Here is a 17,036-nt window from a genome sequence, read left to right on the forward strand (position 1 = left end):
TGGAGTGCCTTGGAAGCTTATCATGAATTCCTCAGACGTGACGAAAATGACAGATCTCTGTCAATGTGTACAAGAGTATGCAGCCCCGATTTGGATGTGGGCTACGCAGGGAGGGGAGAAGGGATTCAAGGGAATAAACCCATCAAGTTCGGCTTGGTTTCACTAATCAAAAATGAGCTTCTTGCACAGTTAACAGCATTTTTAAGAGAAAAAAAAAGTTGTGTTCTTTAAAACCCAACATTTATTTCCCTTTAAAGGGCTAATCATAGCCAATCCAGTTTCAGTTGGGAATGGAACACATACACCTGAACACATAAAGCTGCCTTATACTGAATCAAACCCTTGGTCCATCAAAGTCAGTATTGTCTACTCAGACCGGCAGCACCTCTACAGGGTCTCAGGCAGAGGTCTTTCCCATCACCTACTTTCCTAGTGCCTTTAACTGCAGATGCCGGGGATTGAACCTGGGACCTTCTGCATGCCAAGCAGATGCTCTACCACTGAGCCACAGCCCCTCCCCAGAAGAATCCCCTCTCCCCTTCTCATGTAGCATTTATCTAAGGGCCAAACTACACAATCCATTTTTTGGTGCACCAGTCTTCAGCCTTCTGAAGGGGCAGGACTTTTTTTCTCCAGGGTGGCGGCAACACTAGGGAGGGAGATGGGGCTGACCCCCTCTCAGCACAGTTTTATGAGCAAGCAAAGCTGGTGAAAATGTTGGCCAAGTTTGGAGGCAGGGTAAATCCAGTAAACAGAACCATCTCCAGAATATAGATCAGAAAAATAACATAATCATTCAAATGTCTGGTCTTCCCAATGCTGTTAAAACCTGATTCTTTTATCTCCCCTGAGATCAGCCTGGGTCAAATTGTCCTCATCTCCGTGCATAATCGCAAGTGCAGGGCAGGGAAGCTGGGAGAGGGAGTGACATTTTTTTCACAGTAAGCATGACAGCCACTTACAAAGCAGCATTTCAAGGGGCGGGGGCTCAAATGCTTCCTAGTTTTAGTCTCCCACCCAGAGTTCTTTCTGAGCAGACTCCTCACATAATAATGGGTTTTTAAATGATGCTTGAGTTTCCACACAGACACACACACACACTGTTCCTTTTAAAGAGCTCCATTTTGGGCAATTGTTTTTAAAGCGGCACTTGGGTTTCTGCTGCAGGGAGAGGGGAACTGGACATTTTTCTTGCAATAAGCACTACAGCCAATTACAAAGCAACGTTTTCAAGGGGCGGGGACTCAGACGCTTCCAGATTTGAGCTGGTGATTTTGCTGGCGCATAGCATGTGAAGAATTCGCAACAGAACAGTGTGGTCGAGTGAGCACCAAATCCCAGGTAAAACTCCCATGCATAAAAGACCATTGTCACAATAGAAAGGGGGATTGAACTTGGATCTCCCCAGGCCTGGCCTAACAACCTAACTACTATACCACACTGGCAGTCCATCTAGAATTTAGGGACCAACAAGGCCCTCTTTTTTTCATCTATCCGCCTCCTGCTTTTTCCCTTCCACCCTTTCCTTCCTCCCCTCCACTTCTTCTAGTGGCCCATATTCTATTACTATACCAAGCAAAATTTGCAGTCTTTCTCCAACTTAGGTGGCTGCTAGGGTTGCCAAATGCCAGGAGAAAAAAAAGTCCTCTCCCTTTAACAGAAGCTTAAGGTATAGAAATGGGCAGCTGAAGCTTGTCATGGCATGAAGGCAAAGAATATCACCTTTTTTCCTCTAGGCAGCTGGAAACCCTACTCTTCTTCCAGTGTTGGAGGAAGGTTCCTCCCACCTAAGGTAGAATATTGCCCACCTGTCAAATGCCCCTTGGCTTTGCCCTACCACCTCTATTTGATCTTAGTTTTTAACAGAAAACAGAAAACAGAACCTTTATTGGCATTAACAGTAACAAAACAAACATGTAAAGCAGCTAGATATGGATCTAAAAAAGAATAAATACACAGTTGATCTTAGTTTCTATATTATCCCTGCTGTCTAGGGCTGTGGCACCCACTGAGAACTTTGGGGGCAGGGCAAATCCAGATGGGATATTGCATGATGTGTTGACATCACATCTGGGTATTAATGTAGAGTTTCCAGAGTGTCCGCTGATGTCATGTCCAGGTGATGTTGACACATCGCATGATGACATTCCCTCTTGCTGTTCTCCCACTGGCCTGGCTGCAAGGGCAGGTGGGAAGGCTAGACCTGTGGGAAATTGTCCACCTGAAGCAGGCAAATGGCATGCCTAGTGGTGACCTGCTTATGACCGTTACCATTTTCAGTAGGGTTGCCAGCTCTAGGTTGGGAAATACCTGGAGAATTTGGGGGTGTGGCCTGAGGAGGGTGGGATTTGGAGAGGGAAGGGGCTTCAATGCCATAGAGTGCAATGGCTGAAGTGGCCATTTTCTCCAGGGGAACTGATCTCTGTCACCTGGAGATCAGTTATTATAGCGGGAGATTTCCAGCCACCACCTGGAGGTTGGCAATCCTAATCCTCAGCCACCCCAAACTCTCCTGCTGACTTTAATGACTCCACCCTCTCTCCACCACTCTCCTTATGCATAGAACTCCACAGTGGGTTGTAAATCTCTACAGATGGGTCACATGTAGTAGCCAGAAGGGAGCAGGTATGACAGGATGACCTGGGAGAGGAAGCTCTGATGGCCAGTTTGGGTTCATCTCTGCACACAATGTGCAAAATGGCCACAGAATGCAGCCTATTGTTTGATAATGCCATATATTTATAACGGGAGGTGGAAAGAAACATGTAGTTAATTTGCAGGTGGGGCCTGAAAAGTTCTGAAGTGGGTACTGTGGGCAAGCCATAGGGATGCCGACATGGTGAATGAAACTTCCCAGGGCAAACCACCGTCATATCTAAATTGGTGTCTGTGTGGTTCTCCCCTAGTTCTCTCTCACAAGCCTCCTGTAAGGTATTATTGGCTGAGAGATAACAATTGGCCAAAGGCCACTCCATGAGCTTTAAGGGGTTGTGCCTCAGTGGTAGAGCATCTGCTTTGCATCTAGAAGGTCCCAGGTTCAGTCCCTGGCATCTTCATTTAAAAGGATCTGGCAGCAGCAGATGTGAAAGACCTCTGCTTGAGACCCTGGTGGAGAGCCACTGCTAGGCTGACCTTGATAAATCAAAGGCAGCGTCGTGACTTCATAGCTAGGCATAAATTTGAAGCCAGTCCCAGTCCAACACTCAACTGCTACACCACCCCTTGTCTTGACCATAGTATTAGGTGGGTAGCCAGGTTAGCCTATAGTAGTGGAACAAAATTAGAGTCCAGGAGTACTTTGTATCTGATGAATGAGCTTTGACTCACGAAACCTTACATCCTCGAAAATTTTGTTGGCCTCTATGATGCTCCCGGACTTGATTGTTGCCAATGCCTTGAGCAGGCCTGGTAGGGCAGGTTCACGCATACCCAGCTGTGACTATCACTGTGCTTCTCTCCTCTCCAGATCGACAGCATGCAGGCACTGTTGCATTGCCCCGCTGTGCTCGTCTGTGTGGGACGAGAGCCCTTCAAGCCAATCGTGACAGAGAGTTCCAGGAAGCCCTCCTCAGAGAAATTGCCTGGCCTGGCTTCACGATCCAACAGCAACAATATTGGTGAAAACAGTGAAAGTAAGAAAGATGGAGGGTGGCTGTCTTCTTCGATGAGTTGATATCTTGCTAAGGGGCCAGGGCGGGTAAATGCAGCAGAAGGAGCCTTGCAGTATCCGACCAAGGATCTTTGGTAAGCCATGATTCTTTCTCCACCAATGGTCAGCCAGATACCACAGGAATGGTCGATCCATTCTCCATTGTTCCACCGCAGCATGGTGTAGTGGTTAAGAGTGGTTAATCTGGAGAACCAGGTTTGATTCCCTGCTTCTCCACATGAGCGGCAGACTCTAACCAGGAGAACCAGATTAGATTAGATTCCCCACTCTTCCACAGGAAGCCTGCTTGGTGACATTGCGCTAGTCACAGTTCTCTCAGAACTCTCTCAGCTCCGCCTACCTCACAAGGTGCCTTGGTGGGGGGGTGATTGTAAGCCGCTTTGAGATTCCTTATGGTAGAGAAAAGTGGGGTATAAAAACCAACTCTACTTTTTCTTCTTCTTCTTCTATGTGCATTTTGTCACATCTTTCAGAGCCTGGTATTCATTTGTGTCCTTTTCTCACTTCCACACTACTAAAGCACAAGTGTCCATCAGTAAGCATATTATGGGCTGTTTTTACCTGCTGATTCACTACTATGAATCAGCTTTTGCAGCTTGCTTTGCTATGCTGTCTTGAGTCCCCCTATTTTTTTGTCACGTAGTCCAGGCAGAATGTTCAGTTCTCCCCTCCTCACTTTTTATCCTCACAACAACCCTGTAAGGAAAGCCAGAGTGGTGTAGTACTCTACACCAGTAGTAGCCTAGACTGGAGAGACCTGGGTTCAGATCCCTGCTTCCAGGATGCAGTCACCCTCTCCCAGTCTAACCTTAAAAAGGTGATTGATGGAGAAAGAACAACTGGCCAAAGCTCATTCAACAAGCTTCTTAGCTGAATGGGGATTATTTGCCTGGGTCCCTCTAAGCACTACATCAGTACTGACTTTAGCTACTGATACCTGAGAGTTTAGCATAGTGATTTGTGTGTCAGAGACGAGGGATCAAATTGTGATTCTTGTATGAAGTTCCCCTTGGGCAGTTACTGTCTCTCAAGCTAACCTACCTCACGAACTTGTCGTAAACCATGCATGTCTCTCTGAGCTTCCTGGACTGAAATAAATGAATTTAGACTGGGGTAGCCCTGCATAGGATTGCACCAATAGACCACTTGTTATAGTCAGATGGTGGAATTACACATATAGAGAGTGGTGCGGAAGGAAGGAAGGAAGGAAGGAAGGAAGGAAGGAAGGAAGGAAGGAAGGAAGGAAGGAAGGAAGGAAGGAAGGAAGGAAGGAAGGAATTCCAGTTATGGACTGGGTAGGCCCGTGGGAGACAGTGATCTTTGAGACCCTTGGGGCCCCACGGGCAAAAGCAGCATTTTAAAGGAGTTAACTATTTTAAAGGAGTTAATATGCTCCCAGCAGCTTGGGCTGTGGCTCAGTGGTAGAACATCTGCTTCATCATGCAGAAGATCCCAGGTTCAATCCCTGGCATCTCGAGTTAAAAAGATCAGGTGGAAGGTAACACATTTTGGATCTCAGATAGACTACTCTTGGCCTAAGACTGTAGATAACTACTCTCAGTCAGAGAATGCCAAGCTTAGGGTTGCCAGGTCCTTCTTCTCCACCGGTGGGAGGTTTTTGGGGTGGAGCCTGAGGAGGGCGTGGTTTGGGGAGGGATTTCAATGCCATAGAGTCCAACTGCCAAAGCGGCCATTTTCTCCTGGTGAACTTATATCTATCGGCTGGAGATCAGTTGTAATAGCAGGAGATCTCCAGCTACTGCCGGGAGGTTGGCAACCCTAGCCAAGCTTGATGGATCAGCGCTCTCTCTTGCTTCATACACTCAACAAATGCCACTGACACAACTATGCTCTACAAGGTATTGGGGTGATGCTGGCTCCTGGGGTCAGGGGAGAGCTTAAAAGCAAACCTTTAATGCAACAGCCACATGCAGAGGACAGTCATCCTCTGAGGGAGGAAGAGGCATCTACTTTGACCCCTCCCACCCTCAAAACTTGAACAACTGACCCAGACACTAGGGATGCCAGCCTCCAGGTGGGGCCTGGGGATTCCCTGGAATTACAGCTCCTCTCCAGACTACAGAGATCAGTTCCCCTGGAGAAAATGGCAGCTTCAGAGGGAGGACTCTAGGGCATTGTACCCCAATGAGGCCCTTATGTTCCCCAGGTTCCACCCCCAAATCTCCAGGAGTTCCCCAAGGAAGACCTAGCAATCCTACCCCCTTCCCCTGCTGGTGGCCAGGGGGGACCTGGCAACTCTACCATACACAGATAGATTGTTGTACAACAGCACCTTAAACAGGAGAAAGGCGCTCCCACACCCCTGGACTGAAGAGGGAAGGGTAGGATTGCTGGGCGCCAGCTTCTCCACCAGTCTCTTTACCTAACCCTCCGGCTGTCCCAGATGGAGCAAATGGGAGTTCTGCTTTGGTGCATAGCAAAGAGAGGAGGGAAAAGATGGGCAAGAGAGAGTGTGGAACAATGGAGCAGGAGGCAGCACAGCAGCTGCATCCTCTCCTCCTTCTTCAGAGCTTTTAAAGGGGCAGGCATAGTCTCCAGCTGAGAGAGAGAGACAGAGAGAGAGAGGTGGCAAGGATAGGCTTTTCTTATCCCCACAGCGCCACCTAGCAGATAGAAGCTGCAATTCTGCTTCTATAATCTGACTGGGAAAGTACAAAATCTGAAGGACACAAATCCAACCAATGTTAATTCACAGTGGGTAGCCTTGTGAGTCTGTCTGCAGTAGTAGAAAAGGGCAAGAGTCCAGTAGCACCTTAAAGACTCATAAAAATATTTTCTGGTAGGGTATGAGCTTTCGTGAGCCACAGCTCACTTCTTCAGATACCAACTGATGTTAAACACTTTACCGTTAAGTTCCATTGCTTTCAAACCCACCTAACTCTTCTCATATTATTCAGCAGGCCAGTTAACATCTGCCTCTCCAGTTCTACTCTCTGTGCCCCTGCCTGCAGAGGTGAGGGGGGTGGCAACGAGATAAAGGGAATTTTTTCTGTGGAGGCCCCCTCTCCTCTGGAATGCCCTTGAGGCTTGCCTGGTGCCTACTGTACTGCCTGTTAGGCTCCATGCTGAAACATCACTTTTTATTTATTTATTATTTATTAAAACTTTTACATACAGCCTCTCGTCATGGTTCAAGGCGGCTTACAATAAAAGTTCAAAACATTTTCAGTCAAAACCAAAAATAAAATAGCAGGCTCCAAATCCGTCTCTCTTTTTTAACCCAGGCTTCGAACTTAAGGATCTGAACACCAGCTTTTTAATAGTCTGCTTCTGTTTTATGGATAGTTTTTACGCTGTTTGTGTCCAGAGGTTCATTTTTAATGGGTTGTTTTTTCATACTGTCATGTTATTTAAATTATAAACCACCTTGATAGGGTTGTGCGTATCGATATACCCGAACTGAAAACAAACCCCAAATTAGCCATTTTGGCAATATTTGGGTTTCAGGTAGACTTAATACCAAAACTTGAGAATCTGCCCCAAGCCGAATAAGCAATTCCCAAAAAAGCCAAATCGATATTCGGCTTTTTCAGGTTTCGGCTATTCCCCTTTGCTCAGAGGCAAAGCTCTGTGTTTTCTCCCATTTTTCTATATTTGACTGGTTTTGAGGTAGGGGTCGTGTAATTGGAGCCAGCCTGGTCAGACCCAACTAGTCTGGAAGGGTCATTTTAAAAGATGGGGCTCACCAAGTCCCATCCGGAGGGATATACCCTGCTATTACAACCGACCTCCAGCCGATAGAGATCAATTCACCTGGAGAAAATGGTCGCTTTGGCAATTGGACACTATGGCATTGAAGCCTCTCCTCAAGCTATGCCCCCAAAACCTCCCGCAGGTGGCGAAGGCAGACCTGGCAACCCTAGTTACCGGGCTCAATTTAATGTACTAGCTATCACATACAAAGCCCTTCATGGTCTTAAACCCTCATATCTGTAAGACTGCCTCTCCCCCTATGTTCCGCCATGACAGCTTTGCTCATCTGGGCAAGATTTTCTGCAGGTGACAACCTGCAGATGGGCAAAATCAACAACTGCCTATACATGTGCCTTTTCCATTGCGGACCCCACCTTGTGGAATGGCCTAGCTGAGGAGGTCAGGATGGCTCCCCACTTTCTGCAAACTAATCAAAACTGAGCCAGCATGGTGTAGTGGTTAAGAGCGATGGATTGGAGCAGTGGACTCTGACCTGGAGAACTGGGTTTGATTCCCCACTCCTTCCCCGCAGTCACCCCCACCGACTGTTTCAGGGCTTCCTTTTGATTATGCATGCCTTATCCGCCTGCCAGAGGCACCTTGCTCTCCCTGTGCATTTTGCCCGTGTTTTCCCGATGCTGTTTTAGCCAGAATCTGGAAAATGCAGGCAAAACGTGCGGGGGAGAGCAAGGCAACCTCTCACAGGCGGATAAGGCATGCATAATCAAAAGGAAGCCCTGAAGTGGTCGGGGTGTGTGTGACCACGGGAAAATGTCCCTGCATAAAATGCATTAGAAGCAATCCCCACTGACTTCCTGTAGAGCGTTTGGTCCGAGCGCCATTGTTTCTTGGGGGCTCCCAGGAGACACCAAGAGTCGTTTAGATTTGGAGTGCAGAAAGCACCCCAACTCGGTCCTAAACAGTGGATTGAGAAGCAGTAAATTCCCCTGCAGCCTTCAAGAGCGGCTGGACTCCCATATTCTCTGAGAGAGCCTTTATTAAGCCTCTCGGACTTTTGGAAGTTGTCCCCGCCAGCACATAGGGGCTACCATTGCCACAGACGACTCTTTGGATTTAGGCTTTGACCTCCTCTATACATTAACATCAAATAATCTATGAAAAGAACAAGAAGCCTCACCTTTGGAAGTCAGTGTGAGTAAAAAGACACTTTTTGCCTTTATCTTGATTGAGAAGACCTGAATGACGATAAAAACACCTACGAAAACCGGCGACTCCCTGCCCAGCGTAACGAGACTTTTTAAATAAACAAATGCCATTAAATGAACCGACTAAGACCTTATCAACTTGATCAGTGAGTAGACGCAATAAAAGGGACTTTTGAATGACTTTACAACTACCAATTAAATGTTTTGAGGGAAGGGAGGGAGACAAAAACCTTTCCCCCCCCCACTTCCGGTTCTCTTTGATTCAATCAATCCAGCCACGTCGCCTCTTAAGACCGGAAGATAACAAGAAGGGCTTTGTTACCATCGAAAAGACAGGGCAGATTGGAAGACTTGAAGTGAATCTCCCCGGTGTAACCATCAGATCGTTCCTACCACTTAACCACCGAGAGGAGACGACGCAGGGTCTATGATACTGCAGTTTCCTGTCTACTTCCTTTTCTTTATCTGTGCCACTTTGAAGCGTAATTGAGGATATCTTGAAAATTACAAAGCCTGCTTCTATATAAGAATACAAGCAGATATGTCAAACAAGAGGATTGAAGAGATGTTACTCAAACAAATGGACATGTTTGCAGTGCAACAAGATTTAGTCTTTGAAAAACAACAAGCGCTCTCACATCAATTATTTCAACTAGCTGAGATGATGAATATCCTATTTAAATCAATTAATGGAATTAATGGAAAACTGGATACAATTATTGAGGAGATCCACGATATGAAGACCCAAGATACGACAACCATTATGTCAAAAACAAAAAGCATAACAAAAAGCACCTATTTCTCAATAAATTTAGTAGATTGGAAGTTAATACTTATTCTCCCATACTAAGTTTGTTCTAATGTCAACACTATTTCCCAAATCCTTTTAATCCATTTTGCTAATAATGGTGCATTATAGATATGCTGTTACTCACCTCTGTTCATACGCATCCTAGTATATTGGTTGAAGTGCTTCTGAAGGGGGAGAGAAGTATTATGGCCTATTTGGTTTAGATTACCACAGTTATACAGGAGTAACCTCAGAATCCATTTGTCATATTACCTAGGACTGGCAGCTGCTGTTCAGAGACTCAGGCAGAGAAAGGCCTTTTCTAACCCTGCTGGAAAACTGGAGTTTGGACCTTTCTGCATGGAACATTTGTGCTCCTCCACTGAACTATGTCCCTTCCCTAATTTAAAGTTGTCTTACATTGAGTCATACGATTATCCTTTCTGACTGGCAGCTGCCATCCAAGGTGTTAGAAGAAATCTTTCCCATCCATGCTGCTGAGGGCCAAATTTAGGGTTGCCAGGTCCCCCTGGCTACCAGCAGAGAATGGGAGATCTAGGTTGAGAAACTCCAGGAGATCTGGGGATGGAGCTTGGGGAGGACAGGGACCTCAGTGGGGTACAATGCCACACAGAGACTACCCTCCAAAGCATCCATTTTCTCCAGGGCAACTGATCTCTGTAGTCTGGAAATGAGGTGTAATTCCGGGGGATCCCCAGGTCCCACCTGGAGGCTGGCATCCCTACCCTAAACTACTAGAGCATCTGCTTGGCATGCAGAAGGTCCCAGGTTCAATCCCCGGCATCTCCAGTTAAAGGGACTAGGCAAGTAGGTGATGAGAAAGACCTCTGCCTAAAACCCTGGAGTCCTGCTGCCAGTCTGAGTAGACAATACTGACTTTGATGGACCGAGGGTCTGATTCAGTATAAGGCAGCTTCATGTGTTTATGTGTACATGATATGGTTTCCCCAACTCAACTCATTTTCCCTGCAGGAACACAGCTGTTGCAGGGAAGTTACTTAACAAAGCACTACAGGACATTCTTCAGATTGGAACTGTGGCACCAGGAAGGAGAGGCTCCAGCTTCCCCACCCCCATGCTGTTTTCCCAAGCAGAAACACTTCTGAGAGGTATTATGTACCCCACTGAGAGGGGTATATAACACTGACTGCTGCATGTGCCAATGTGGCAAAAAGCACCCCACTGGGACAGTTTCAGCTCAGGAAAGTGGTATTGGGGGGGACTGAAGCCCCTCAAAGCCACAGTACCACCCAATCCAAATTAAGCCCTGTGGCACTTTGGGTATGGAAGCTCCCTGCAGCTGCTGTGTGTCTGCAGGGAAAGTGAGTTGAGTCAGAGAAACCCCGACCAGACTTGCGGCCAAATGTGTTGTGTGGTTTGGTCCTGAGAGATCTTATAATTGGGAATGCCAGAGACAGACTCTGAGAGGCTTTGCAAATACAAATCACGTGCTCTGTCACTCAGCTATGACTCTTCCTTTAGTTCTTAACCTATACGTTCTTCTAATTTTTCTTCTGTGTTTTTCCCCATTTATGTTTAAAACAGTGAACTTTGGGCTAAAAGCCAAGAAGAGCGTGATCCACCCAAGGTCGTCTCTGAGCAACCGATCCACAAGGTTTTCTTTGTCCTCCGAAAAGTCTTTTCTCAACGGCCTGACGATGTCCCCAGAGAATGGCGCTGCGAGTTCTAACAACTGCCCACACTCTAAAGCAGATGATCTGTCCCATACCTTAGTCAATGACGACATCGAAAAGAAGGTGCACGTGAACAAGGATGGTAGCCTCTCCGTCGAGATGAAAGTCCGCTTCCGCCTGCTTAACGATGAGACTCTCCAGTGGTCCACGCACATCAAGAAGTCCAGCCTGATGAATCAGATGCCCTGTGAAGAGTTGGGCGTAGAAGAAGACATTGGTTTGGACCCTATAGAGAAAATGAACCCAGAGGCAAGCTCTGAGGCAGATGATTCATTATATCCCTGTGATGCGGACTCTTACATCTCAAAGCTTGATGAGTCAGAACTTGAAGAGACCCATTGTCACCGCTGTGGCCGGCAACGCAAAGACTATGATATTTGGAAGAACCCCATGCATGCTTCCCAAAAAGAGGAGGCTGGCCTCAGGAATACCTGGTACACACATTCGTCCTGCTCAAGTACTTCGTCGCAGCGGAGGATAGTCCGAAAAAAGATAACCTCTTTTACGGACAGCATCCGCACCTCGTCTAGCGGGGAAGAATACTCTGAGCATGTTGTACGGGAGTCTTCTTCTTACTCAGAGACTGTAAAGAATAGGTTGGACGGCCGCACTGTAAAAAGATGCTGCTGTCAGAGGGATGGTACCCAGCCAAACACAAGCCACAGGGGGGCTCCCGAGGAGCCAGAAACTGTAGCCTGCCCAGCCGGTTCACAAAATGAAGAAGATGATGCCATTGAAGCTTCTATGGTGATGGGAGAAGATGATGAAGGAGAAGGAAGCAAAGCTGGGAGTGGCAGATCAAAGGCATCTCGGTGTTCTACAGACAGCCGGACAAAAGTGTGCGAAGAAAGCAGCACTGCGGCGAGGAGCCTTTCGTCCTGTAGTGTTAAGAAAATAGAAGACTTAGAAGATGTTGCTGGCTGTGTATCCACTCCAAACAGCATCTGGAGCAAATCCAGTAAATGCAGCACCCCAAGAGCCAAGGATGACCTAGAGGAGACTTCTGAGAATGAACGAGTGATTCCTTCTCCCTCCAGTGAACACTGCCCCAAGAAAGAAGCCACAGAAGATGAACCTGGAAAGGAAGACGATGACATCAATGAAACAAATTGCATCTCTGAAAATGTGGCATCCAGACAGTCATTCAAGGATGAAGTCAGTGAGTGTGGGAGATGTACTACGGGAAAAACCTCCCATCCCCAGACGCGTGAGGGCATGCGAAGTGACAGTGATGAAATGCAGATATGCAGCGTGGCTTCTTCTTCATCCAGAATATCCAAGAAAAGCAAACACAGTCAGAATCACCTGCAGGTAGATTCCAAAGCTTCGTCTAAGGTGTCCTCCACCACTACAAAGAAAAAGAAAACAAAAAACTCTCTGCATGAAGAAGATATCAAGTCTAACAGCACAGCCTCCTACTGCTCCAGAGGCTCACAAGAACAGGAGAAAATGGTCACAGAAGGCCATGGGTCTCATGACTCAAATCGCCACCTCAGTGTAGAGGCGCCACCATCTGCTACCAAGGAAGAGAGCCGCAGCAACATTTCCAGAGGCTACAGCAAGTCATCCAGAAGCAGCAAGAAAGGGAGCCAACCAGAATCTGCCAGCAAGATGTCTTCCCCTCGTTCTAGCTGCTCAGAGTTGAATGAGAAAAACAGAGATGGGACTGCCAACGTTCATTCTCAGCTACCATCTTCAAGAACAGGAAGCGTGTCCGAATCCACATGCTCGAAATGCGGTCATGTGGCAACAGCCAGGAACAACGGTCACCAGAGTGTTAATTCGAGGATATCTTCACATTCTGGGACCAAGACTAAAGGTACAGAGGCAGAGAGAAGTGAAGATGCCTGCTCACAATCCAGCGTGGCACAGTCATCTAAGCCTAGGCCAAATAAAATAAACAGCCTCCGGGCTGATGCAGAGAATTCCAGCCGAGCCTCAGTCTCAGAGTCCACATCCATGTACAGTCTGCATTGCCCTGTCCCACCCAAGGGGAGACCTGGCAACAGGAAAAGGAGGACAGTGGTGCTGAAGAAAAGTTCTAAGAGCACCAGCGTGGGTACTGAATCAGAGCCAACTGCAGTCAAGGACCACAAGGAAATAAGTGATTCCTCTAGACTGGCTTCGTCTGTGTCGAAATCATTGGAAACAGACGCTGCAAATGTGGAAGGGAATCATTCAGGCTTGCTGAAAGAAGAGAAAGAGGACCCAGAAGAAAAAGAAACAGAAGCTGCCATGGAGGAAGATGGTGAGATGATACCCTCTTCCCTTCCAAATGCAACTCCAGAAGAAGTTGTGCATGAATGGCTGCGTAATATTCCTTCAGAAACATTGCTGATGAAATATGAGATGGATGATGATGGGGAGGAAGGCATTGACTTAAGTGAAGAAATACTAAGCAGCTCTAACCACCAAGAATGCTTGGAAGCAAATAAGAAGGAAGAAGACACAGAGGACGCTGAAGACATGCCAGCAACTGAAGCAGAGAGAGTCAGAGCTGAAGAGCAGGCTGAGGAAGCAACCAAGGAACCCAGTGAGGAGAAGATTTCTGAAGCGATGTCAGAAAAGGCTGAAGCTGGCCCAGCCGAATGCGACCATTCAGCCACTTTCATCCCTCAAAAAGAATTGCCAAGCACCATTCAGACTTCGGTGCAGATCATGAAAGCTCTGCTGACTTCCAAGCAAGACGCAAAGTTGGACCGTTCCTACAGTCTGCCTGAAGTGTCCCCTATGATGGGGAGAAAGCTCAGCAATTCAGCCAGTATTTTGATCACATGCCTCGCCAGCTTGCAGCTCCTTGATGAAGAGCTGGACCCCCCAGATAAATCCAAGCCCTCGAGCAGGCCAAGGTATACGGAGCTGCTGAACGTCTTCCAGACTCTCTGGTTTGGCTGCCCCTCTGAAAACGAGGGCCCAAGCACAGAAGAGCCAGGAGAGGAGCAGAAAAAGGTAGCCTCAGGTATCAAGAACCACCCCTCAAAACATGGTAACTTCACAGCCATGTCCTCTTCAGGGGTTGATGTTAGTAGTGGCGATGGAGGCTCAAGAGAGGGAAGTGTGGCTGGTGCCCCGGTTCATGCCTTGTCAACAGAGAAAATAGAAGAGGCTGAATACAGTGAAGAAGAAGCAATTGAAGAGCAGAATGATGAAATCCAGAGTAAATCATTCCTGGAGGAGAAGGAAGTTGGAGGTGATGAAGGAGAACAAGAAAATACTGGAGAAGAAGAGAAGAACAAAAGCAGCTGCAAAAATGAAGAGGACAATGGAGAATGTGAAGAAACAGATCCTGAGGCACATCCTACTCAAGAAGGGCTTGAAGAGAAGCCTGAAAGGGGAAACAGTCCCAGTCAAGAGGAGGCTGATGGAGCCACAGAACGGCCAAGCAGTGCTGAAACTGAATTTCACCCGAATGAAAACGAAGCTAATAACGAGAGAGCGCATGAATCAAATGCAGAAAAGCAGCTGGTGGATGAGCTTCCAGGTGATGGAGAACCCAGTAACAGAGTCACTCACCAGGCCACGGTGACAACTTCTCCAGCCACACAGAAAGGATCCACGGACCCTGACCCGGTTTGGGTGCTCAAGCTTTTGAAAAAGATTGAGAAGGAGTTCATGACTCACTACGTCAGTGCCATGAATGACTTCAAAACGAAGTGGAACCTACCAAACAGTGAAGAGCTGGATGTGATGATTGCAGAGCTGAAGGCGGAAGTCAGTAAGAGAATTCAGAAGAGCATAGAGAAAGAGTTAAGGAAAATTCAAAGCAGGGCAGGCAAGAGGATTCCAAGACCCCCAAATAGTGAGCTAAGGCGGGAATCTACCCTCCAATCAGAAGGCAGAAGACGGCGTTTGCAAAGCATGAATAAAAGGTCAAAGTTAAATGGAAGCCAAATTAAGCAGCCAGAGACAAGGAATGATGTCGACGAAAAGGATTTCTTCTTCAGTACCACAATTAAAGATGATGTTAGTGACCTACTAAGTGATGATGAATATTGCCCCTGTGACGCCTGCCTCAGGAAGAAAATGTCTTCCAAAGCCACACTGAACACTGTGGTAGCCATGGCAAATACCCCAGTTGTGAAAGCTTTTGACCTACAGAAAATTCTGCAGACAAAGAAAGACAATGGTATTGGAAAGAAGGAACCAGATTATATCTCTGAAGAGATTCAGGATGAGAAAGAAGTTCCTGCTGAGGCAGCAGAAGAGGAGACTGACGAACACAAGGAAAATCCAGCAATAGAACCCAGTGAGGAAAGAAAGCCAGATGAAGCCAATGAACAAGAAGAGCAGGAAGACAATGAAGATGGAAGAGAAACTCTCACTAAAGAGGTGGAGGCAGAGGTGGAAGAAGCAAGGAATGAAGATATAGAGGAGGAAACAAAAACAGAAGGAGAAGCAAAAGAACAACAAGAAGGAGAGGAAGAAGTAAAAGAGGATGGAGCAAAAGAGGAATTGGAAGAAGAACAAGCAGAAGAAAATGTAATAGAGGAAGGGGAGGAGGAGGAAGAAGAAAAGGAGGGAAAGAAAGTGGACAAACAGATGGGGGAAGATGAGGAAGTGAATGAGGAAGATGAAGAGAAGGAGGAAAAGGGAAAAGAAAAGGAGGAAGGAGAGGGTGTGAAACAGGAGGGAGAAGGAAACGAAGAGGAGGAAAGGGGAGAAGAAGATGTGAAAGAGGAGGAAGAAGAAAAGGAGGAAGGAGAGGATATGAAAGAGGAGGGAGAAGAAAAGGATGAGGGAGAAATGGAAGAAGTAAAACAGGAAGAAGAGGATGTGAAAGAGGAGGAAGAAGAAAAAGAGGAGGAAATGAAAGATAATGAGGAAGGAGAGAATAGGCAAGAGAAAGGTGAAGAAAAAGAGGAAGAGGGGGAAGTGAAAGAAGAGGAAGAGGGGGAAGTAGAAGAACAAAAGGAAGAGGAAGATGCAAAAAAGGAAGAGCAACAAAAGGAGGGAGAAGAAGAAATGGCGGAGGAGGATATGACCGTAGAAGAAGAAGTAAAAGAGGAGAAAGAAGAAAATGAGGAGGAGGAAGAAATGATTGTGAAAGAAGATGAAGTGGATGGAGAGAAGGATATGGAGGAAGAAAGAGAAAAAGGGGAGGAAGAAGAAATTGAGGAGGCAGAGGGAAAACAAGAAGAAAATGGAGATGAAGAAAACGAGAAGGAAGTAGTAGAAGAAGAAAAGGGGGAAGGAGATATGGAAGAGGAACAAAAGGAGGGAGAGGAAAAAATAGAAGAAGAAGAAAATGGAGAAGAAGAAATCATAGAAAATGTAGATGAAGAAAAAGAAGATGAGGGTGAGGAAGAAGAAAAAGAAGTGGAAGAAGCACAAGATGAAAAAGAGGAGGAAGATGTGATAGAGGAAGATGACACTAAGGAGGAGGAAGAGGACAAGGAGGAGGAGGAGGAAGCTGAAGGGGTTAAAGAAGAAGAAGCTATGAAAAAGGAATGTAAAGATGAGGAGGAAGAAATAAAAGATGAAGGAATGGAAGAAGAGGTGGATGTGAAAGAGGAAGTTGAAGAAGAGGAAAAAGTAGAAGTAAATGATGTAAAAGATGAAGAAAAGGAAGAGGAAGCAAAGGAGAAGGAAATGGAAGAAGAAACAGAGGAAGTAGGAGCACTTGAAGAAGATAATCAGCAAGCCAAAAGTGAAAGCAATGAAGAAACGAATGAAGAAAAGGAGATGGAGGAAGAAAATGAAGAAACACACATGGAAGCTGAGGAAGAACCTAAACTTGAAGATGAAACTGAACCAAAAGCTGCTGAAGAAGATAACCAAGAAAACGCATCTGATTGTACAGAAAATATTGCTGATGCAGAGACTGCAAATGATTCTGGAGGAGAAGGTGTAGAAGAAGATAATAATGCTGAAGATGAGACTGAGGCCATTGGTGGACACGAGGCCGAGGAAGAGGCCAGCCCAGAGACAGGTTGTGAGGCATGTTCCGAAACAGCAGAAATAGAAGCAGATAATGATGATGC

This window comes from Euleptes europaea, chromosome 7, assembly GCF_029931775.1.
Source record: "Euleptes europaea isolate rEulEur1 chromosome 7, rEulEur1.hap1, whole genome shotgun sequence".
NCBI classification, from domain to species: domain Eukaryota; kingdom Metazoa; phylum Chordata; class Lepidosauria; order Squamata; family Sphaerodactylidae; genus Euleptes; species Euleptes europaea.